At 43.3% G+C, this 26100-nt stretch overlaps 1 long non-coding RNA gene and 1 pseudogene across 1 annotated transcript; both read left to right on the plus strand.

Moving 5' to 3' along the window:
* The first annotated feature begins 8449 nt into the window (after window positions 1–8449).
* On the plus strand, window positions 8450–9659 carry LOC115159571 (uncharacterized). The gene is made up of 2 exons (XR_003868906.1): window positions 8450–8505; window positions 9280–9659. It is a non-coding gene; the product is annotated as an uncharacterized LOC115159571 (long non-coding RNA).
* A 4794-nt stretch (window positions 9660–14453) lies between these two features.
* On the plus strand, window positions 14454–26100 carry LOC115160278 (VIP36-like protein; annotated as a pseudogene).

The raw sequence follows: 26100 nt of genomic DNA on the forward strand, positions 1-26100 counted from the left end.
ACAATGTATGGCTTCCATGTTTGACTGCAGCGGCGAGAGCCCTCAGGCTGATACGCGGTACCTGACAAAGTCGATCTCTGGCACTAACAAGCACTTCTCAGTGTTGAGTGTGAGGATGTGTTGACTGAGAACTGCGGAAGCTGCTTGCAGACGTTGGTCATGGATGATGTCGTCCAAGTAGACAGGCACTCCAGAGACCCTGGCAAGGATTGTGGGCATTATCTTCTGGAAACAGCTGGGGGCCAAACTTTTTTTTTACCCCGATATGAGTGACGAAGGCTGTCAGGTTCCTACTCTCTGGGTCAACATAACTGATTGGCAGCTCTCAGATCCAAGCAGACCCACAGCTCTCCAGACTTCTTTTTAGTGATGACCAAGTTGGACACCCATGGGAGGCATCCACCGGCTTCATGAATCCATCCTCCAGCTGCTTGTGTAGATCCTTAGTGACCTCCTCGCGTAAAGCCAGCGGAATACGACGTAGAGGTTGAATGATTGGAGTCACCGTAGGGTCGAGGAGGGGCTTAGGTGTAAACGTGGTCAGGGCACCTATGCCGTTGAAGACGGTGGGCCATCGCTTTTGCCATGGGGAGGCGATGTGCAGGATTGTTGAGCCACTATTGTCCAACAGAGAACCCCAGGCTGGTTGAGACTATTAATGCTGAGGGACTATGGATGCTGTAGGGACTATGATGCTATAGGGACCATAGATACTATGGGTGCTATAGGGACTAATGATACTCAGGGACTATAGATACTGTAGAGTCTATGGCGACTAGAGACTATAGAGGAACTGCAGAAGATGCATATGTATGCATAGGAGGTAATGACAAGGGAATCGTTGAAGATGCATAAGGAGTAGTAAGGGAGATTACTGAGTGTGTTTGGGAATAGAACTAAATTAATGTGGATGTGAGAGTTGTGTGAGTGTGGAAAAGACGTGTTAAGCTGATTTGAATTTTTGATAATAAGAGTTTGAAAGGGTAACAGCTTATATGGTAAGGGCTGTTCATTGATGCCCCCGGACACTACCTCTCGGGCTGGCTGCGCTGTGATCGTTGCTGGTGGTGTGGAAGTTCATTTATAACCTTATCTAGAGGTAGGCAAATTGTATGTGTGAATGGAACCCTAGTGTGTGTGTGGGAAGATATGAAAAGAGAGATTAAATTGTATGTGTATATAATCAGTTACTAGAGATTTGATGAAGTAACAATGGAAAAAATCATAATAATATACAACTTGCACACCCACATAGGTAAGTGGTGTAAAACGTATTAAGAGAAATGAATAGTATAATACGTTACTAGGTTTGATAAAGTAATAGAATAGAATAAAACTTTCTTGTCCATCCAGGATGGACATTTTTCTTTGGCATCACCTTCCATTAAAATAATCACATACACATACATTCTCACATCATACACATTTAAACCAGTCAGTCCATCATATTGTATACACTAACAACATAGAGGACATAAATACAACGACCACTGTCCCAACTGCACTAGATAGATAAGTACATATACCGATACAATTTACTTTGCATTTAGTATTCCAACAGCACAGGGAACGAATGAATGTTTGAACACGTTCTTCTTGGCCATGGGCATTCTGCAGTGCCAGCCAGAGGGAAGCCTTTCGAACTGAGGGTGCAGAGGCTGGGAGGGGTTGCCAACAACAGCCAGTGCCTTCTTTTTGGTTGCCTTATGGAACAGAATGCTCAAATGTGCCTGTGGTCAACCAATTACTTTGCTGGCTGTGTTTACTATTCTGGTCAGTTTGCTTTTGTTCCTCACACTCAGATTACCATACCAGACTGCATGAACAATGTATGAATGTATAATGGGTTACTAAAGTTTAACTTGCTAGGTAGAGGCTTATTATGGCCATCTACAGGGGACTGATAGACATTGCCAGCCCAGTTTTAAAACATGTTGATCGCAGAAAGTTTATCGCTTCCCTTCTGAAATGGCCAATGTATTTTATAATTTTGGCACATTACATATGAATCTCAAAATAATAGACATGTAATAAGTGTAAAGCATAGAGTGAATATCCAACAGAAATTGGTAATAAATATATAGAGTAACATTGTTGGGATAGACTAAAATGAAAACAACGCCTTCCAATACAGAGAAAGTTATCATGTTTGTTTTGTTTTAAACCTTACAATAGGTGTGAAGGCAGAACATTGTTTGAGAGTGAGACGTGTGTATTAGCAGTAGTGATTGAGATGGTCTTCCTATTGGGAAGAAGGGAGTCCTAGTTGAAGGAAACAGATATGGAGACTAGTGAAAGTAACAAAGTGAATGGTAATATTAGTGGCTTTCAGAAAGCACTCTAATAATGCAATGTCTTAGCATTTTGAAGAGGTAAATGTTTCAATGCAAGATCACATGACGAACAGAGTGATTGAGCATTGGGACTGATATTAAATTAGAGGCCGCCATATGTGGTTTGGGTTAGAAATAAGCTTCCTGTGGATAAATAGATAGCTGCCAGTACTCACTGAACTCAAACAGTCTGTAAGGGACACAGTGGGAATATTTGGGACAGAGGTAAGAATAATTGAATAAGAGACGTTTTTGACAATTTCCAATTATTATTACTCAATTCTATAGTTTGGATAGTACCAGTGATTTAAGTAAGAAGGTAATGTCATCTAAAACAATAATCTGTTTCCATTACGTGGAACTGTGTCCAGAATTGAAGTAGATCAAAGTAAATGTTTTTAGTACTGAATATTGAACTGATAAGCCAGCACCAACATTTTTGAAGGTTCTAGCAGATTTGTTGAACAACAGGTTTCATATTTTGTCACAGGGACATATGTCAATGCAACAAGTCAAAATTATAAGGTTACAAAACAGGGGCTCTGGGATTGTTTACTTTACTTTGCCTATTCCGCTTAACGGGACACTGTATCATCTGATGTGTCTGAAGTATAATTCTGGATACGCATGGTTTTATCAAGACTTCCTGCCCAAGATGCAGTAAACTCGATTAAGATTAAGAATTTTTAGGACTGATTAAGATGTGCAAACTAAGTACATGTTTATTTTCTTTCTTCCAGGATGGATGGAATGTCCGCTACCATGTTTACCAATGATTCTGTATCTCTCCCTTTGAATGGCTTCCTGAGGAAAGGATACACCTTAATTGGGGCTAGGGGGCAGTATTGAGAATTTAGAAAAAAATATGTGCCCATTTTTAACTGCCTCCTACACCAACTCAGAAGCTAGGATATGCATATTATTAACGGATTTGGATAGAAAACAGTCTGAATTTTCTAAAACTGTTTGAATGGTGTCTGTAAGTATAACAGAACTCATATGGCAGTCAAAACCCTGAGACAAATTCTGACAGGAAGTGGATACCTGATGTGTTGAATTACTTTTAAGCCTATGCCATTGAAACACACAAGGACTTATTAATCATTGAGCACTTCCTACGCCATCCACTAGATGTCAGTCTTTACAAAGTGGTTTGAGTCTTCTACTGTGAAAACTGACCGAACAAGAGACTTGGAACGTTGGTCATAAGCGGATGGCTAATACTACGAGTCACGTAGAGTGCATGTTTGGGTACTCTCATTCCAATACGTTTTAAAAAGAGAATGCAATCGTCCGCCTTGAATATTATTGAAGTTCTGATTGAAAAAGGCCGTAATGATTTATGCTATACAACGTTTGACATATTTGAACGAACGTAAATATTTTTTTTTCCCTCTTTGGTGAAGACAAGTCCGGCGGGCGTCGTTCATGTTTTTGAGTAGCCTACAGGACGCGCTAACAACACGGAGCTTTTTGGACATAAATTATGAGCTTTTTTTAACAAAACCACATTTGTTATGGACCTGGGATCCCTGGAAGTGCCTTCTGATGAAGATAATCAAAGGTAAGGGATTATTTACATAGTATTTTAGATCTCTCCAATATGGCGCCTAGTCTGTATCGCAAAGCCTATTTTTCTGGGCGCAGTACTCAGATTATTGCACAGTGTGATTTCCCAGTAAAGTTATTTTTAAATCTGGCAATGCGGTTGCGTTCACGAGATGTTAATCTATAATTCTTTGAATGACAATATAATATTTTACCAATGTTTTCGAATGGTAATTATTTAATTTGTTGTGCTGATTGACTGGCGGTATTGGAGGGAAAATATTTCCTCAACATCAACGCCATAGTAAAACGCTGTTTTTGGATATAAATATGAACTTGATAGAACACAAAATGCATGTATTGTCTAACATAATGTCCTAGGAGTGTCATCTGATCAAGATTGTCAAAGGTTAGTGCATAATTTTTGCTGGTTTTCTGCTTTTGGTGACGCCCGTCTTTGCATTGACAAAACATTACACACAGCTATTTTCAATGTACTGTCCTAACATAATCTAACTTTATGCTTTCGCCGTAAATGTCACGGTAGTCGTCGGTGAAGGAGGACCAAAACGCAGCAGGTACGTGTATGCTCATCTTGATTTTTTATTACTCTCAAAAATGAACATACAAAAATAACAAAGAAACGAACGAACGAACAACTACAAACAGTCTGGCCAAGCAAAGCTCAACACAGAACAATCACCCCCGAATCACAAACACAAACACACCCCAATATATGGGACTCTCAATCAAAGGCAGATAGACAACACCTGCCTTCAACTGAGAGTCCCAACCCCAATCAACACAACATAGAAACACACTCACCAGACTACACATAGAAATACATAAACATAGACTATAAACCAAAACCCCGGAAATACTACATCAAACACCCTTTTTACAAAAACACACCACCCTGAACCACATAACACAAATACCCTCTGCCACGCCCTGACCAAACTACAAAATAATTAACCTTATATACTGGCCAGGACGTGACAGTACCCCCCCCCCTTAAAGGTGCTACCCCGGAAGCACCTTAACAAAAAATAACCCCAAACAACACAAAAATAAAAATTCCCCTTTTCTAAAGGGAGGGAAGGGAGGGTGGCTGCCGTCAACGACGGCACTGTGCTACACCCCCCCTCCCCAACCCACCTATTTCTGGAGGTGGCTCCGGCTCAGGCCGTTCCAGGCTGTCTGGGCAGTCTGGCAGCTCGGAACAGTCTGGGCAGTCTGGCAGCTCGGGACAGTCTGGGCAGTCTGGCAGCTCGGGACAGTCTGGCAGCTCGGGACAGTCTGGGCAGTCTGGGCAGTCTGGCAGCTCGGGACAGTCTGGGCAGTCTGGCAGCTCGGGACAGTCTGGGCAGTCTGGCAGCTCGGGACAGTCTGGGCAGTCTGGCAGCTCGGGACAGTCTGGGCAGTCTGGCAGCTCGGGACAGTCTGGGCAGTCTGGCAGCTCGGGACAGTCTGGGCAGTCTGGCAGCTCGGGACAGTCTGGGCAGTCTGGCAGCTCGGGACAGTCTGGGCAGTCTGGCAGCTCGGGACAGTCTGGGCAGTCTGGCAGCTCGGGACAGTCTGGGCAGTCTGGCAGCTCGGGACAGTCTGGGCAGTCTGGCAGCTCGGGACAGTCTGGGCAGTCTGGCAGCTCGGGACAGTCTGGGCAGTCTGGCAGCTCTGGGCAGTCTGGCAGCTCGGGACAGTCTGGGCAGTCTGGCAGCTCGGGACAGTCTGGGCAGTCTGGCAGCTCGGGGACAGTCTGGGCAGTCTGGCAACTCGGGACAGTCTGGGCAGTCTGGCAACTCGGGACAGTCTGGGCAGTCTGGCAACTCGGGACAGTCTGGGCAGTCTGGCAACTCGGGACAGTCTGGGCAGTCTGGCAACTCGGGACAGTCTGGGCAGTCTGGCAACTCGGGACAGACTGGGCAGTCTGGCAACTCGGGACAGTCTGGGCAGTCTGGCAACTCGGGACAGTCTGGGCAGTCTGGCAACTCGGGACAGTCTGGGCAGTCTGGCAACTCGGGACAGTCTGGGCAGTCTGGCAACTCGGGACAGTCTGGGCAGTCTGGCAACTCGGGACAGTCTGGGCAGTCTGGCAACTCGGGACAGTCTGGGCAGTCTGGCAACTCGGGACAGTCTGGGCAGTCTGGCAACTCGGGACAGTCTGGGCAGTCTGGCAACTCGGGACAGTCTGGGCAGTCTGGCAACTCGGGACAGTCTGGGCAGTCTGGCAACTCGGGACAGTCTGGGCAGTCTGGCCACTCGGGCAGTCAGGGCAGTCTGGCCACTCGGGCAGTTCAGGGCAGTCTGGCCACTCGGGCAGTTCAGGGCAGTCTGGCCACTCGGGCAGTTCAGGGCAGTCTGGCCACTCGGGCAGTTCAGGGCAGTCTGGCCACTCGGGCAGTTCAGGGCAGTCTGGCCACTCGGGCAGTTCAGGGCAGTCTGGCCACTCGGGCAGTTCAGGGCAGTCTGGCCACTCGGGCAGTTCAGGGCAGTCTGGCCACTCGGGCAGTTCAGGGCAGTTCAGGGCAGTCTGGCCACTCGGGCAGTTCAGGGCAGTTCAGGGCAGTCTGGCCACTCGGGCAGTTCAGGGCAGTTCAGGGCAGTCTGGCCACTCGGGCAGTTCAGGGCATTTCAGGGCAGTCTGGCCACTCCGGCATTTCAGGGCAGTCTGGCCACTCCGGCAGTTCAGGGCAGTCTGGCCACTCCTGCAGTTCAGGGCAGTCTGGCCACTCCGGCAGTTCAGGGCAGTCTGACCACTCCGGCGACTGTTGACTGGCGGGCAGCTCTGACGACTGTTGACTGGCGAGGCTGGGTTTACGCACTTGCAGGCTAGTGCGGGGAGCGGGAACAGGACGAGTCGGACTGGGTTGACGCACTTCCGGGTCCGCACGAGAGACAGGAGCTGGAAACCCAGGGCTATGGAGGCGCACAGCCGGTCTAGATCTTACCTCCTGCACAACCCGCCTTGGCTGGATGGAACTAGTAGCCCTGTACGAGCGGAGTGCTCGTACAGGGCAGACTGGGCTGTGCAGGGGCCTGATGGTAGCCGTGCGTAGAGCGGGAGTTGGGTAGCCTGGTCCTCGGAGGCGTACCGGCGACCAGATGTGCTGCGCAGGCATCCTCCTACCAGGCTGGATGCCCGCTCTAGCACGGCACCTGCGAGGGGCTGGAATAACTCGCACCGGGCTGTGCGTGCGTATGGGTGAGAGTGCGCTTCTCAGCGAAACATGGTGCTCCCCACCTCATACGCTCCTCCATATAACCACGGGTAGCTGGCCTCCGGCTCTTCCTAGGCCTAGCCAAACTACCCGTGTGGCCCCCCCCCCAAAATTTCTTGGGGGTGCCTCTCGTGCTTCAACGCCAGTCTTGTCCCTCGGAAACGTTCCCGGTCCATACCAGCCTTACTCCTTTCCTCTCTCTCGCGTACCACCTGTTTCCAAGGAAGGCGATCTTTCCCTGCTTGGATCTCCTCCCAAGTGTAGGAGCCTTCTCCCTCCAAGATCTCCTCCCAAGTCCATCTCTCTCGTTTGTCCACTTCGAATTTCCTCCGCTCCTTCCTCTGCTGCTTGGTCCTTGAGTGGTGGGTGATTCTGTCACGGGTATCTTCGTCTTCTGACGATATAACGAAATCATCGTCGGAAAAGGATGACCAATACGCAGCAGAGTCGATATATTCCATCTTGAACATTTAATTAAATCAACACGAATACAAAAACAATAAACAAGAAAACGAACGATAAACTGACAGTCTGCAAAGCATAGGCTCAACACAGAACAATCACCCCCGAATCACAAACACACCCCAATATATGGGACTCTCAATCAAAGGCAGATAGACAACACCTGCCTTCAACTGAGAGTCCCAACCCCAATCAACACAACATAGAAACACACTCACCAGACTACACATAGAAATACATAAACATAGACTATAAACCAAAACCCCGGAAATACTACATCAAACACCCTTTTTACAAAAACACACCACCCTGAACCACATAACACAAATACCCTCTGCCACGCCCTGACCAAACTACAAAATAATTAACCTTATATACTGGCCAGGACGTGACAGTAAAGCCCTTTTGAAATCGGACAACGTGTTTAGATTAAGGAGATGTTTATCTTTCAAAGGGTGTAAGATAGTTGTATGTTTGAGAAATTTGAATTATAACATTTAATTGTTTTCAAATTTGGCGCCCTTGATATTTCACCTGCTGTTGATAGGGTGTACCAGGGGTGGGACGCTTTAACCTCTAGCCCATAGAGGTTAAAGGGCACACAAATGACATTTTCTGAAGTGTTGTTTATGGCTGTCTTCTCTCGAGGTTATGGTGAAGGTGATATGGTGGAAATTACAAGATTATGTTTTAATGCTGTTATTCCATCAAATGGTTGTTTTATGCAACAGAATAAAGGGTTGTTAGAACGCTCATCTGTGTGTGTTTTACTGAGGATGGGCCTCTGGAAGATTTACAATGTCTTTGGGTGATACCGCATTCCAGAGCATGAGTTAATGTTTCTGTTCTATAGGGTACCAGGGAGAGATGACCCCAGGGCCAGACCTTGGTCTCTACACAAAGAGAACTGTTTTTACAGCAGATACTGTCTGCTGTGAATTGTAAGTATCTTTCATACAAATCTTAACCATGTGACCAATTCCATACATATGTTGATCGTCATGTAGACTGAAGGGGGTGTATCTTGGCTATAAAATACCTTTGTCTCGGGGCTCTCAACGAATCATCTGAGGGTGATTCATCGACCAGCCTTCATTAACGTAGAGCACTCAATCGATTCACTTTATAAGTGTGTGTTGTATTGACCTGGTCCCTTATTAACTTCTTTGGGATGGGGGCGGTATTTTGATGTCCGGATGAAAAGCGTGCCCAAAGTAAACTGCCTGCTACTCAGGCCCAGAAGCTAGGAATGCATATACATTTGGATAGAACACACTCTAAAGTTTCTAAAACTGTTAAAATAATGTCTGTGAGTATAGCAGAACTGAAATGGCAGGTGGAACCCCGAGGACAAACCATCCCCCCCAAAACAATTCACCCTACCACAGATTTCAATGGCTGGCACTTTTATAATAGGGCGAAATCCTGCCCGATTGCAGTTCCTAGGGCTTCCACTAGATGTCAACAGTCTTTAGAAAGAGTTTCAGGCTGGTTTTTGGGAAAATGACAGATGGTATCTAGATGCATGAAAGGGATAATTCATCCAAGAACAGTGTGAGCCCCACCCCCTCTAACCGGCTGAAGTAATGGCGACAATGGCGATCACTATGGTTCTTCAACACTTCTACCGTGAGACCTGAGTCCGAGCCAGCAACGTGTACACAGCATCCAGTCAAAGCTATCAACTGCCTTTTCTCTCATGCCGTTTCTCTCAGGAGTGTGACATGAGTCCATGTGGAGTGAGCATGGAGAGAGATCCCGTCCAAACTTCTTACATGCTGCTGGTGTACTGGTAGTAAAATGGACAAGACAAAATGGACCGTAAAGGACAGTGGTGGCTCAGGTGAGAGATTTGTCTGCTTGGGAAAATCTGATTATTCCCCAGATATTATAATCAGGACATTATCAAGGGCCATCCACTTTGAACATGTGTGCTATTGGGAGGACGAACTGAAAAACATCTGATGAAGAAACGTCAGAAGAATGAGTGCCATGAAGGAGGGGGATGGTCAACCGTGCCCGTAATTGATTTAGGCTTGTCCAAAACTGTTTATTTGGGGTATCAGATTGATTGTGGAGGTCTGCACACTGCAAAGGTTATAGTAATTTAGACTAGAAATGCATTGAGATACCGATCTGCCATTAACATGTCACTCGTGACAAAAGCTCCAGCTGAAATGTCATTGCCAGAATCCATAAATTAAATTATGTAATGAAGCATATGTGGAACTGTATGAAGCCAAGGTCAAACCTCTTACAGATCGGACACTTTTTTTCAATTGTCACCTAAAATGACATACCCAAATCTTAACTACCTTTAGCTCAGGACCTGAAGCAAGGATATGGATATTCTTGGTACCATTTGAAAGGAAACACTTTGAAATGTGTGGAAATGTGAAATTAATGTAGGATAATATAACACATTAGATCTGGTAAAAGATAATACATGCGTTTTTCCCCCCGTTTTTTTCCCCCATCTTTGAAATGCAAGAGAAAGGCCAAAATGTAATATCACAGATTAGATGCAATTTAGATTTTGGTCACTAGATGGCAGCAATGTATGTGCAAAGTTTTAGACTGATTCAACAAACCATTGCATTTCTGTTCAAAATGTTGTATCAAGACTGCCCAAATGTGTCTAATTGGTTTATTAATACACTTTCAAGTTCATAACTGTGCACTCTCCTCAAACAATAGTGTGGTATTTTTTCACTATAATTTCTACTGTAAATTGGACAGTGCTGTTAGATTAACAAAAATGAAAGATTTCTGCCCATATCAGATATGTCTATGTCCTGGGAAAATGTCTTGTTACTTACAACCTCATGCTAATCACATTAGGCTAAGTTAGCTCCACCGTCGCGCAGGGGGGACTTAAGTTAAAACATTTGACTGCAATGGTTTTACAAGTTGGATTGTACAACCCAGAATGAAGGGTTAGAAAGGATGAAGTGTTTGGTTTTATGTGTTGATTTTGTTTACAACCCAGAATGAAGGGTTTGAAAGTGTCTGTAGTTTTATGCGTTGATTTTGTTTACTTACTCCTTTGTTAAGTAATAACCAAATTAATAAATTGTAATGATAATTATCACAGAGTGAGTGATAAGAGGAGGGAATGTGATGGACAATTTTATGTTTGTGCTTTTCTAATAACCAATTTCTGTGCTCATGCAAGTGACTGATTGAACGTGCCTGGGAGGAATCCTCACTATCAGTATCTGCAATTTGTCAGTACGCCAAGAACTTTGTTTTGAGAATGAAAGGGATATCTCAGTTTCAAGGTCTCAGCTTGGAGAGAAGAAGCCTCATGAGGTATTGGTCTGTCACATGCATGAACCAATATTGGTCGGTCACATGCATTAACCAAATGTTAATGATTAATTAATTATGAATAATAAATAAGCTAAATCATGCAGATATAACTTGTCTGTGTAAGCAGTATATAAGAGAACTAATGGGACTGCCGTGGTGGTTCTCACTTCAGATCGGTACTTTATGCATTTAAGTTTGATTGTTACCTCTCCAGCTTGCTGTTAATAAACAATGATTCATTTAAGATTGACTTTGAGTGTCCCATGTGTAGAATTTCCACAACATTCCGTTTTTGGGGGGAATCCTGTTTCCATCCTGCACTGTAGGTGGCGAGATGCACATTAAATTGTGCAATTGCCAATATACCGAAGAAGAAGAAGAAGAACTCATTGTGATGTGTAATGGAAAGAGAAGAGGAGAAATGATCTAAAGATCAACAAACTTTGTATGCATTCGACAGGGGTGGATTTTTGTTTTGTCTAACTTTCTTTATTGCAACAAATGATGATGGAAACTGTGTTTTCCAAATGAATTATGATTGACGAAGGTACACAGGGCACATGTCATCACATAACTATAAAGCTCCAGTCCACATTTAATTCTAAATGCCCACTGTTTTAAAAAATACATTTCTCAACTATAAAAATGTTTCTTTGCAGGATCCTTGTCCTGACTTTCAAGAATGGGGGAATTGCCTATGAGGATTTCATTTTTTTTTGTAGGGTTTTTTGGTAAATGCCGGAAAATAAGGTCTGTGGTAAACACAGTCTTAGGAGATGAGATAATGAGATAATCTTCATCAGCTAACGTCACCTTTTGTGAATTTTGAAACTTTTATGTAATGAAAAAAACATAAAGGTTTCATCATTACTAAAGTTCATGTTAACTGACTGATATTATCTCATAGAACAAAATGTTTAAGATATCCCAAGCCTGTTTTAACCTCAGACCTTATTTTCGGCATTTATCCCAAAACCCCATAGGAATGACTGAACGAACCAGAGGTAACTAATTTCTGTTTTTTAGGACTACAAGCTGGCAAACTACTGAAACCAGATCCTAGTCACTAGTCACGCGTTTGATTGGTAAGGCAAAAGCAACCGACTGTAGACAAGTCAGAGTGAAGTCGGGGGAGGTGCATCTGCAACAGCTGAAAGTTTGACACTATAATGTGGTTTTCCAACAGCAAGGCTCAGATCAACATGGCAGTGTTACAATTGTTTATAAAAGTTTTTCTTTATAATGTTGAAAAATAAACATGGCTCCAACCCCCAAACTGAAATTGTATGTGTGTAGGCCTACATCAGTGAAATAGAGACTCAAATAGTGCAGTTATTTGTACTTGTATACCAATGTATTAGCGACAAAGTTGGTTCCTGTTTCAGTCATGCCTTTGGTCACTTTCATATGGTCAAATAAAAACAGCATAACGATTGGTTGATAACAGATCCTCCCACAATGTAGGCAGGCGATGGCTGCAGGATGAAGTTGGCAAAAAGCAACTGCAGAAACTTGCAGTCAAAACTTCATGACCTTTCATCACATTATTTTTGCAAAGTTCATGCAGCTGACATGTAAGTCGGATAATTTTTATCGCCATAATGCAACACGCTTTGAAAGGCAGTGACCATCGACTTAACAAAAGTGATCCGCTCAAACAGTTTCAGTACTACTTACAGACATCCACCAACAATTTTTGAACTTTTACTGTTGAAAAGTGATATCCCAATTATAAATGCAGTAAAGTGCACAGACTAAAAACTATACGTTTTACGCAAAATAGTGTTTTTTAGAAACAACTGCAAACTTCAAGAAGTAGGTCATTCAAGGAATTGGTCTGATGGGAATCCATGATATCATCTGCCTCCCCCTTGCATGAGGAACAATAGAGGAGCGATAGAGAACAGATATCATGACATACCTGAATCTATTGAGATGTGCCTTTTGTTGAGTAAGTAGGTAAGGTGAAAAGGAGTCTGGAGTGCAACTTTAAAGAGTGTCTTTCCAAAAAACACCAATGCCATAGCAGCTAGGTCTGGTCTGCTTAATTCACTGACTGTATGTCAACCATAAAAAATGAGGGAGTGGGATGTCTCGCTTCCTCTTACGTCTCTGCCAGAGATAATGGATCACCTCTTCCTCTCTGACCGTAGCATCATACATAGGCCTAGATATTGACCTGATTTAACAACCTCTGCATGTTTCTATTGATTATGTCAGTATTGACTTGATATTGATCAACATCACAATGTCACCTCTTCAAAGACAGAATTATAATAGAACACTGACCGTAAATGAAGATGAAATCTGATAATCTTATTTTGGTCTTTTTTTTTACTTATAAATGAACAGTATGTACCCATTGCTTCTTGATGAATATAATGTATAAATGCCTCAGGAGCTTAGTTAAAATGTCATACCACATCATAACTCAAAATAATCACTTATTTTACTTCAATGTTTTTAAACAATGTAAAGGGAAACAAACACTGTATAGCCTCAACGTGGTTAAAACTATCATTTTGATATCATGGATAGTCAGTCCCTCTGTCTGTTACATTATTCTTTTTGGGAAGAAATACACAAATCACATAATTTTTCTCATGCATAAGGGAAATCCACCTCTCAAATGTCAGATCATATCAAATGGAAAGTGTGTAATTTGACTGATAGACTTGTGAGCAAATAACCAGATGCCATGCAACTCTACAAACCAATCACAATCCACAGGATGTTGTATGATTGAATGGGGAGATTGGCAGCCAGTGTGGCCATGAGGTAGGAGTAAGAGTGGAAAAGTGGAACATAAGTAAATGTGGAATGGGGGATTGCACAATCCTTTTGAAAGATCTGATAAAGGAGAAGATGGCGAACAGGAAACGGTTTTGAGTGAATATGGAGTGGTTGATCACACAGAACTTTTGGAAGAGCTCCAGAAGGAAATTGAACTTGACGATGAATTAACTGCGGTGGCAGGTGCTGTGAAGACAGTCGGGTTTGAGCCTCGTCCTGATGATGACAAAGATTATTCTGGCCAAGTGAGAGTGAGATTTTTGGAAAGAATGGATCCTTGCCTTCTGGCAGATCCATATGTGGTGTCAGGTTGGTTGGAGAAAGCGACTCGGAAGTGGAATTGTGTAGATTTTTTGTGTTTCTGTCGTCCAGAAGGAGAGTGTGCTCCTCCTCACGCAACTGCGGACAAGAACTGTGACTAGCTTTCCTTTCCGTTGTTGAAAGGAGTGATAACTGGGGTGGCGTTGTGTTGAGGATCAACTGAAGTTGAAGATTCCCTGTGAATGTGACGCCCACCGTTTGGTGCGACACAGACCTGATGGAACTCGTGGTGAAAAAGAGAAGACACTGTCTGTACTACTGAGTTTTGATGCCAGAGAAAGTCAAGTTAGGATGTCAGTTATCCTGTGAGAACTTTTGTCCCGAATCCATTGCAGTGATTTAGGTGTCAAGCTTATTGTAATGTGGCAGCAGTGTGTAAGTGGGAAATTACTAGATGTGAGAAGTGTGCAGGAGGACATGAGACAAAGGAATATGTAGTATCGGTGGAAAAAGTTTTTCACCCATGGGGCTGGAGATCAGAGGTGTCCGGTAAGAGAAAGGCAGGTTGAGGTTGCCTGGATCAGAGTAGTGCAGAAGGTGTTGTATAATGAGGCAGTGAAGAGAGTGGTAGAGGAAGATGACCCCCTATAGACCCCTTTCTGTGTTTGCAAACATTGCCGCACAAGGGCAATGTGCGCACGTTGGTGGCAGAACAAGGGGGAGTTCTTATGGAACGGGTGAGGGATCCTAAGAGGATCCCTGTGAGTAGGCTGAGGCCAATAAAGAGTGATGGAAATGGCATGTGCTTCAGTAAAAACAATTGTGTGGGGAGGGGTTATGGCCATGATTGTCAATTGTACTGTAGGAATGGAATGTAAATCACAGAGGATAGATGTTGTGTTGGCAGCTGCAGAAAAGAACTTGGGTGTACGAGATTTTATTGCAGAATAGTTACAAGGTGTTTTGAACGATAGTGTCCCGTCCTCCCAGGCTACTGGCCTGGAGTAGGATCAGATAGGGCCAAAGTAGTGGAATAGTTGTGAGGTTTCAATGGGTGCAGGGTTAAATGGTAGGGCAATTTTTTCACAGTGTAATGAATTCATACTACAGAACACTAGGCTGATACACAGCCATACAGTAGTTGGCGGCATGCACCTATAATATTTGTTTGGGGACCGCCATAATGCCAAAGAAGAGTAATAATATGGTTGGTCTCCTCATAGACGGATCTGCTATTGGGGAAGCGCATGAAGCGAGACGGTGGATGGTGGTTGGAAGAGCGTGCTTGTTTGAAATGGAAAGTCGTTGCGGTAGCTTTTGATAAAGAAGAACATCAAGACAAAGCAGTTGCTTTATAGCTGGGATGAACTGTTGAGCGCTACATCCCGAGGGGTCCGTGCTGATTGTACGGAGATTGTGACAGCCGGTTAAATGGCGTCCCTTGAGAAGGCAAGAACAAGATGTATGTCAGCAGAAGTGCAGTATTATCATAAGGAGAGGTATACTTGGAATACGGAGGAAGAATGGAGGGGAAAAGAGAGGCAGAGGAGGTCTAAGAGAGAGAGGGAGGAAGAGGGTGATCTTGAGTCGGTTAAAAATGATGGAAAAAAGGGAGATGGTTTGTAAAAGAAGAATGGTAGAAAGTGTAAGCAGAGGGTGCTGAAGACAGGAGGAGAAATGGAAGTGAATGAGGGTGAAGTATTGGAGGTGGTAGGTGTGGTGAAGTTATCGGAGCCCGAGGCTTGCACCGAGGGTCAGGATGAAGATGAGTCTATGACAGTAGGAGTGAAGTTTTTGGAAAAAGTGGACCCTTGCCTTTTGGCTGATCCATTTGGGGTTTCAGGGTGGGTGAAAACAGAGTTGGGTGCTGTGGAATCGGTGAGGTTAACCAGAAATGGTCTTGTGATAATTGTTTGTGTTTCTGCTGGTCAGAGGGAGAAGGCGCGCAGCGTTAAACGACTGGGGGCAAGAAATGTGAATTGTTTTGCTCTCAAGAAAAGGGCGCCATTGAAAGGAGTGATTACTGGGGTAGCAGTAAATGTATAAGTTGACCAACTGAAGGGGAAGATTCCCGATGTTTGTGACGCTCATCGTTTGGGGCGACGCAGACAGGGTGGCGTGAGTGGTGAAACAGAAGAGTCATTGTCTGTTCTTTTGAGGTTTTATGTTGATTCTTTGCCTGACAAAGTGATGTAGCAGGATTCAAACGCTTTAGCAGGACTCTTCACAACTGGCTACGCGATTATTGCAGCTCAATGGATGTAACTTTTGTTAACAATTTCGATACCTTTTGGAAACAAAACACGTTTTATAAGGAGGACGGGATTCACCCAAATCATATGGGATCCTGGATCCTTTCACAGCACTATAAGACTGCGTTGAGACAATGACTTATCAATGACTCAAGCCCAGCTCAGCTAATCCCTACCATTGTGAAGCAGAGTTGTCATAATGCTTCAGCAATTGTTCATTTCACCAGTGGTGTCAGTAGACACAATATAAGTAACCTAATGTATGTCCCTTTAACTGCCCTGAATGCCTCTACTGATCATACAGCTATTGTATGCAGTAATCATGTGCATATGAACCAGATTTATACTGTTAGCACTGAGCCGGTGTGCCCAAGGAGGAAGTCCACTGTGAGCAGCTCACCCTGCACTAACATAAAGAACATGAGCACATCTACTGCTACTTAGCTTCCCAGTAAAGCAATGAAAGCAAGTAAGCATCCCAGAAGAAAAGTGCTCAAAATAGCCCACGTTAATATATATAGCTTAAGAAACAAGGTTCATGAAATCAATAATTTGCTAGTAACAGATGACATTCATCTGAAACTCACTTAGATAATACCTTTGACGATACAGTGGTAGCAATACAAGGTTATAACGTTTATAGAAAAGATAGAAATGCCAATGGTGGAGGTGTTGCTATTTATATTCAGAACCACATTCCTGTAAAGATTAGAGAGGATCTCATGTCAAATACTGTTGAAGTAATATGGCTACAGGTTCATCTGCCTCACCTAAAGCCCATTCTGGTGGGAAGCTGCTATAGACCACCAAGTGCGAACAGTCAGTATCTGGATAACGTGTGAAATGCTTGATAATGTATGTGATATCAACAGAGAGGTATATTTTCTGGGTGATTTAAACATTGACTGGCTTTCATCAAGCTGCCCACTCAAGAAAAAGCTTCAAACTGTAACCAGTGCCTGCAGCCTGGTTCAGGTTGTCAGTCAACCTACCAGGGTAGTTACAAACAGCACAGGAATGAAATCAACATGTAGTGATCACATCTTTACTAATGCTGCAGAAATTAGCTTGAAAAGCAGTATTCAGATCCCTCGGATGTAGTGATCACAATATAGTATCCATATCTAGGAAAACCAATGTTCCAAAAGCTGGGCCTAATAAGTCATACAATAAGTTTTGTAGTGATTCCTATGTTATTGATGTAAAGAATATTTTGTTGGTCCGTGGTGTGTAATGAGGAGCAAACAGACACGGCACTTGACACATTTATGAAATTGCTTATTCCAGTTGCTAATTAGCATGCACCCATTAAGAAAATGACTGTAAAAACTGTTAAATCCCTGTGGATTGATGAGGAATTGAAAAATTGAATGCTTGAGAGGGATGAGACAAAAGGAATGGCAAATAAGTCTGACTGCACAACTGATTGTCAAACTTATTGCAAATTGAGAAATCATGTGACTAATCTGAATAAAAAGAAGAAGAAACTACACTATGAAACCAAGATAAATGAAATTAAGAATAATAGTTAAAAGCTTTGGAGCAACTTAAATGAAATTCAGAGAAAAAAGGCAAACTCAGCTCCATCATTCATTGAAACAGATGGCTCATTCATCACAAAACCAACTGATATTGCCAACTACTTTAATGATTTTTTCCATTGGCAAGATTAGCAAATTTAGGCATAACATGCCAGCAACAAATGCTGACACTACACATCCAAGTATATCTGACCAAATTATGAAAGACAAGCATTGCAATTTTAAATTCCTTAAATGTAGTGTGGATGAGGTGAACAAATTATTGTTGTCTATCAACAATGACAACTTGGATGGAAAATTACTGAGGATAATAGCGGACGATGTTGCCACTCCCATTTGCCACATCTTCAATTTAAGCCTACTAGAAAGTGTGTGCCCTCAGGCTTGGAGGGAAGCTAAAGTCATTCCGCTACCTAAATAATAGTAAAGCCCCCTTAACTGGCTCAAATAGCCGACCAATCAGCCTGTTACCAACCCTGAGTAAACTTTTGTAAAAAATGGTGTTTGACCAGATACAATGTTATTTTACAGTAAACAAATTGACAACAAACATTCAGCATGCTTATAAAGAAGTACATTCAACAAGCACAGCCCTTACACAAATGACTGATGATTGGCTGAGAGAAATTGATGATAAAAAGATTGTGGGGGCTGTTTTGCTAGACTCCAGTGTGGATTTTGACATTATCGATCATCGTCTGCTGCTGGCAAAACGTATGTGCTATGGCTTTACACCCCCTGCTGTATTGGATAATGAGTTATCTATCTAACAGAACACAGAGGGTGTTCTTTAATGGAAGCCTCTCCAACATAACCCAGGTAGAATCAGGAATTCCCTTAGGCAGCTGTCGAGGCCCATTACTTTTTTCAATCTTTACTAATGAATTGTCACTGGCTTTGAGGAAAGCCAGAGTGTCTATGTATGCGAATGACTCAACACTATATATATCAGCTATTACAGCGACTGAAATTACTGCAACACTTAACAAAGAGTTGCAGTTAGTTTCAGAGTGGGTGGCAAGGAATAAGTTAGTCCTAAATATTTCTAAAACTAAAAGCATTGTATTTGGGATAAATCATTCACTAAACCCTAAACCTCAACTAAATCCTAGAATAAATCATGTGGAAATTGAGCAAGTTGAGGTGACTAAACTGCTTGGAGTTACCCTGGATTGTAAACGTTCATGGTCTAAACATACTGATACAACAGTAGCTAAGATGGGGAGAAGTACGTCCATGATAAAGCTCTGCCCTGCCTTCTTAACAGCACTATCAACAAGGCAGGTCCTACAGGCCCTAGTTTGGTCGCACCTGGACTACTGTTCAGTCGTGTGGTCAGGTGCCACAAAAAAAGGACTTAGGAAAATTTCAATTGGCTCAGAACAGGGCAGTACGGCTGGTCCTTGGATGTACACAAAGAGCTAATATTAATAATATGCATGTCAATCTTTCCTGGCTCAAAGTGGAGGAGAGATTGACTCCATCACTACTTGTATTTATGAGAGGTATTGACATGTTGAATGCACCGAGCTGTCTGTTTGAACTACTGGCACACAGGTCAGACACCCATGCATACCCCACAAGACATGCCACCAGAGGTCTCTTCACAGTCCCCAAGTCCAGAACAGACTATGGAAGGCACACAGTACTAAATAGAGCCATGACTACATGGAACTCTATTCCACATCAAGTAACTCATGCAAGCAATAAAATTTGATTTAAAAAACAAATTAAAAAACACCTTATGGAACAGTGGGGACTAGGAAGCAACACAAACATAGGCACAGACACATGCATACACACACACACATGATAGCATACGCACTATACACACACGTACACATGGATTTTGTACTGTATGTACAGTTGAAGTCGGATGTTTACATACACCTAGGTTGGAGTCATTAAAACTCGTTTTTCAACCACTCCACAAATTTCTTGTTAACTATAGTTTTGGCAAGTCGGTTAGGACATCTACTTTGTGCATGACACAAGTCATTTTTCCAACAATTGTTTACAATTCACTGTATTGTTCCCGTGTGGCTCAGTTGGTAGAGCATGGTGTTTGCAACGCCAGGGTTGTGGGTTCGATTCCCACGGGGGACCAGTATGGTGAAAAAAATGTATGAAATGTATGCATTCACTACTGTAAGTCGCTCTGGATAAGAGCGTCTGCTAAATGACTAAAATGTAAAAAAAAATGTATCACAATTCCAGTGGGTCAGAAGTTTACATACACTAAGTTGACTGTGCCTTTCAACAGCTCAGAAAATGATGTCATGGCTTTAGAAGCTTCTGATAGGCTAATTGACATAATTTGAGTCAATTGGAGGTGTACCTGTGGATGTATTTAAAGGCCTACCTTCAAACTCAGAAAGACCTCAGAAAAATAATTGTAGACCTCCGCAAGTCTGATTCATCCTTGGGAGGAATTTCCAAATGCCTGAAGGTACCACGTTCATCTGTACAAACAATAATACGCAAGTATAAACACCATGGGACCACGGAGCCGTCATACCGCTCAGGAAGGAGACGTGTTCTGTCTCCTAGAGATGAACGTGCTTTGGTGCGAAAAGTGCAAATCAATCCCAGAACAACAGCAAAGGACCTTGTGAAGATGCTGGAGGAAACAGGTACAAAAGTATCTATATCCACAGTAAAACGAGTCCTATATCAACATAACCTGAAAGGCTGCTAAGCAAGGAGGAAGCCACTGCTCCAAAACCGACATAAAAAAGCCAGACTATGGTTTGCAACTGCACATGGGGACAAAGATCGTACTTTTTGGAGAAATGTCCTCTGGTCTGATGAAACAAAAATAGAACTGTTTGGCCATAATGACCATCGTTATGTTTGGAGGAAAAAGGGGGAGGCTTGCAAGCTGAAGAACATGAAGCACGGGGGTGGAAGCATAATGTTGTGGGGGTGCTTTGCTGCAGGAGGGACTGGTGCACTTCACAAAATAGATGGCATCTCGAGGAAGGAAAATTACGTGAATATATTGAAGCAACATCTCAAGACATCAGTCAGGAAGTTAAAGCTTGGTCTCAAATTGGTCTTCCAAATGGACAATGACCCCAAGCATACTTCCAAAGTTGTGGCAAAATGGCTTAAGGACAACAAAGTCAAGGTATTGGAATGGCCATCACAAAGCCCTGACCTCAAATCTTATAGAAAATTTGTAGGAGGAACTGAAAACGTGTGTGCGAGCAAGGAGCCCTACAAACCTGACTCAGTTACATCAGCTCTGTCAGGAGGAATGGTCCAAAATTCACCCATTTTTTTGCGGGAAGCTTGTGGAAGGCTATCTGAAACGTTTGGCCCAAGTTAAACAATTTAAAGGCAATGCTACCATATACTAATTGTGTGATTAATTGATTGATGTATGTAAACTTCTGACCCACTGGGAATTTGATGAAAGAAATAGAAGCTGAAATAAATCTCTCTACTATTATTCTGACATTTCACATTCTTAAAATAAAGTGGTGATCCTAACTGACCTAAGACAGGGAATTTTTACTAGGATTAAATGTCAGGAATTGGGAAAAACTGCGTTTAAATGTATTTGACTAAGGTGTATGTAAACTTCCGACTTCAACTGTATGTGGTAGTGGTGGAGTAGGTGCCTGAGGGTACACAGTCTGTGAATGTATTGTGATGTTTTTAAAATTGTATGTACTGCCTTAATTCCTCTGGACCTCAGGAAGAGTAGCTGCTGCCTTGGCAGCAGCTAATGGGGATCCATAATAAATACAAATACAAAAATGTTATCGGTATATAAGTTATCCTGTACGAGCTTTTGTGCCGAATACATTATGTTGTTACAGGTGTCAAGCTTATGGGCATGTGGCAGCAGTGTGTAGGAGGGAAGTTCCTAGGTGTGAGAAGTGTGTAGAAGGGCATGAGACAAAGGAATGTGTAGCGTTAAGGAAAGTAGTGGTGTGTGTTAATTGTAGGGCTGGGGCTGGGGGTCAGAAATGTCCCGTGCGAGAGAGGCAGGTTGAGGTTTCCAGGGTTAGAGTAGTGCAGAAGTAGTCATATGCTGAGGCAGTGAAGAAAGTAGAGGAAGATGGGTCAAGGGCGAGGGATCCTGAGAGGAGTGGTGTGAGTAGTAGATCTGTACAGTATAGAGGGATAGGCCAAGAAGTGATATATGTTTCAGTAAGATTGGATTTCTTGCATTTATAGCAATGGTTATCACCTGTACAGCAGGGATGGAATGTAAGTCTCAGAAAATTGAGGTTGTGGTGGCAGCTGCAGCGAGCTATTTGGGTGTGCGAGATTTGACATCAGAAGAGGTACAGGGTGTGTTAAGTGGTGGTGTCACATCCTTTCAGGTTGTTGACTTGAGGTAGGACTAAATAGATTTAAATAGAGGTTTAGGGTGGTGTTATTTTTTGTGTGATTGTAGTGTTAGATGGTAGAGTATTTGTTTATTTATACATTTTTTCAATAAAAGTATGAGGGAGTTGTACTCCAGTCTAGTAGGTGGCGGTAATGAAACATTTATTGGATGCCAACCGGGGTTAAACCTCGTCGAAGAAGAATGACGTGGTTGTAGTCGAACATCTTTGGTTGAATGGCAAACGACGATGACCGCCATGACAAACAAGACCTGCCAGATACTTTTATTCGTCAGACTATGGCTCTAAAAACATATTGGACTTTTGTGTTTCATCTTATAGCAACAGGTCGATCTTTTGCTGAAGATGGGCATTATGAAATGGAGGAGTTTCTAAAAAGGGAGCATTCATTGTCAAAGCCCTATCAAGGTAGCTAAATTGTGCAGGATCACCGGTTATTATAGACCCCTTTCTGTGTTCGCAAAAATTGCCGCACGACTGGAGGGCAAGTTGGTGGCAAAACAAGGTGGAGTTGTTATTGCGCGCCAGCAAAAAAAAGCGCCTTTACATATTGATTATACGTGAATTTCACACTACTTTGGGGTTATAGTTGGTTTGTAAGCCTTGATTGAATTTCCTGCTTAATATAATGTTCATGTCATCATCGCAAATCAACTGAATTAACGTTGTACTTAAACACTTCAACCAGTAAAATTGCTCTTTGACTAGCTTATGCTACAGCCTATGTCAATGAGCATTAGCAGTGTAGTTAACATCTGCTGCTTCCAAAATAGTGAATTTGCAAAGATCACAACCAAATATGCAAGCAATAATCAAAATATAATTGTACATGCGACATTGCAACAATGTTATACTGACTGTTAAATGGTGGTCATAAAATTAATACTTTCCTCCTACTCCATCAAAAGTATCTTTATCTATAGTGAATAGGCTTATGTTATATAAACTCAGCAAAAAAAGAAACGTCCTCAATGTCAACTATTTTTAGCAAACTTAACATGTGTAAATATTTGTATGAACATAACAAGATTCAACAACTGAGACACAAACTGAACAAGTTCCACAGACGTGTGTCTAACAGAAATGGAATAATGTCTCCCTGAACAAAATCAAAAGTAACAGTCAGTATCTGGTGTGGCCACCAGCTGCATTAAGTGCTGCAGTGCATCTTCTCTTCATGGACTGTTCTTTCTGTGAGATGTTACCCCACTCTTCCACTAAGGCACCTGCAAGTTCCCGGACATTTCTGGGGGGGAATGGCCCTAGCCCTCACCCTCCGATCCAACAGGTCCCAGACGTGCTCAATGAGATTGAGATCCGGGCTCTTCGCTGGCCATGGCAGAACACTGACAATCCTGTCTTGCAGGAAATCACGCACAGAACGAGCAGTATGGCTGGTGGTATTGTCATGCTAGAGGGTCATGTCAGGATGAGCCTGCAGGAAGGGTACCACATGAGGGAGGAGGATGTCTTCCCTGTAATGCACAGCGTTGAGATTGCCTACATTGACAACAAGCTCAGTCCAATGATGCTGTGACACACCGCCCCAGACCATGACGGACCCTCCACCTCCAAATCGATCCCGCTCCAGAGTACAGGCCTTGGTGTAACGCTCATTCCTTAGACGATAAACACGAATCCGACAATCACCCCTGGTGAGACAAAACCCAGACTCGTCAGTGAAGAGCACTTTTTGCCAGTCCTGTCTGGTCCAGCGACGATGGGTTTGTGCCCATAGGCGACGTTGTTGCCGGGGTTGTCTGGTGAGGACCTGCCTTACAACAGGCCTACAAGTCCTCAGTCCAGCTTCTCTCAGCCTATTGCGGGCAGTCTGAGCACTGATGGAGGGATTGTGTGTTCCTGGTGAAACTCGGGCAGTTGTTGCTATCTTGTACCTGTCCCGCAGGTGTGATGTTTGGATGTACCGATCCTGTGCAGGTGTTACACGTGGGCTGCCACTGCGAGGACGATCAGCTGTCCGTCCTGTCTCCCTGTAGCGCTGTCTTAGGTGTCTCACAGTACGGACATTGCAATTTATTGCCCTGGCCACATCTGCAGTCCTCATGCCTCCTTGCAGCATGCCTAAGGCACGGTCACGCAGATGAGCAGGGACCCTGGGCATCTTTCTTTTGGTGTTTTTCAGAGTCAGTAGAAAGGCCTCTTTAGTGTCCTAAGTTTTCATAACTCTGACCTTAATTGCCTACCGTCTGTAAGCTGTTAGTGTCTTAACGACTGTTCCACAGGTGCATGTTCATTAATTGTTTATTGTTCATTGAACAAGCATGGGAAACAATGTTTAAACCCTTTACAATGAAGATCTGTGAAGTTATTTGGATTCATACTAATTATCTTCGAAAGACAGGGTCCTGAAAAAGGGACGTTTTTATTTTTTCTGAGTTTGTGTGTTACGCCATGGTAACCACAGAGCAGGTGCACCTCACATCTGACATGCAGAGCAAGCAGGGGGCAGTGTGGAGCCGCATTGTGAGTAGCCTACAGAACACTGCACACTGTTATTATGTCTACATAACTGATACTTATTCTCTCTATGCATATCATATGTTACATGGCTTTGTCTAAATGGTCATATGTTTGTGTGTCCAGCCCTGTCACCTAAGGGCCTCGGAGTTACAAGTGCACTTTAAGATTCATAGCCAAGTAATGAAGAATCTTAATGGGGATGTACTGGCAATTTGGTACACCAAGGAGCGCATGCAGGAAGGTACTGTCCCAACGATGTAGTTCCAACAGAAATATCATCGCGTGTAATGCAACTGTATAAATGCATTTCTGTTGTTGTGTAGGTCCTGTGTTTGGAAACCAGGACCTCTTCACAGGGCTGGGTGTGTTGGTGGACACGTACCCCAATGAGGAAAAACACTTAGAGGTATGTGCATATATCCGCCGGCCTCTTCTATGTGTTTCTGTGGAGGGTAGGAGTAGCTAGAGTACTGTTCCATGTTATGTCACATTATATAATAGGACTTTTATCAACGACTTCCTGTTTTTTTCCCACTCATTGTACTGTCTGGCAGGGGTGTTTTATTTATGTCATATGCTGTCAAATCTGGATTAACATGTCCTTATCTTCCTGTGCTCCGAGAGGGGCTTTAGACAACTGACACCCAACACCTCCCACCTCAATACAGACTTGCGTCATACAAGCAAGCCAATACAGTGGAATATTTATGAGGTTTTGTTGGAACGCTTGCTTGGGCAGGGCTCACAGATCTGTGTAAAGGGCCTTGTCTTGTGTTGTGCTCCTCTGTTTTGTGCATCCCTATGGAGACAGGCGCAGAAGATGAGGTACACCACACGCACACAGGTACCCAATGTTTGGACCACCCAACTCTCATACCAAAAGCCCCCCATACCCCTCTCCTTAGCCACTCCCATCAACCCCTAAATGAGCTTGCTGCCCCATGTTGTTGTTGTTGTTTATTACCCAGTAACAATTCTTTGCACCTTGAGTATAATTAGCATTTGAATGACTAGAGGATCAGGAAAAGGATAAGGTGACTCTCCAACAGGTAAATTGAACCAGCAGTATTATATTGTTGTGACTGCTGTATCTTTTACCTGTTCTCCTTCTCTCTCACTGTTTTCTGTGTCTCATTCCTTTATTTTTTCACACCTTTCAACAGAGGATCTACCCCTTTGTGTTGGCGATGGTGTCTGCACCGCCATGCTGCGCAACCACAATCACAACACTTTCATCTTCATCAGATACGTCAGGCTCACGGTGAGAATACACACACACTCATTTTAAAGGTAATAATAATGATGTAATCCGAGATGCATATTGGGTCATTCTGGAGTCTGAGAAACAGTTATGTTGAAGTGAATTGTTTCAACACACGTCAGGTATATGAAGCCTTGACTGTACTAGGTAGTGCCTTGGCATACCCTATTGAGCATACTCCCAATTTCTGTCTCCACTAGATTATGATTGACATTGATGGGCACAATGAATGGAGGGACTGCCTGCCCTGGACATACCGGAGGTGCGGCTG

Source organism: Salmo trutta, chromosome 23 (assembly GCF_901001165.1).
Source record: "Salmo trutta chromosome 23, fSalTru1.1, whole genome shotgun sequence".
NCBI lineage: Eukaryota > Metazoa > Chordata > Actinopteri > Salmoniformes > Salmonidae > Salmo > Salmo trutta.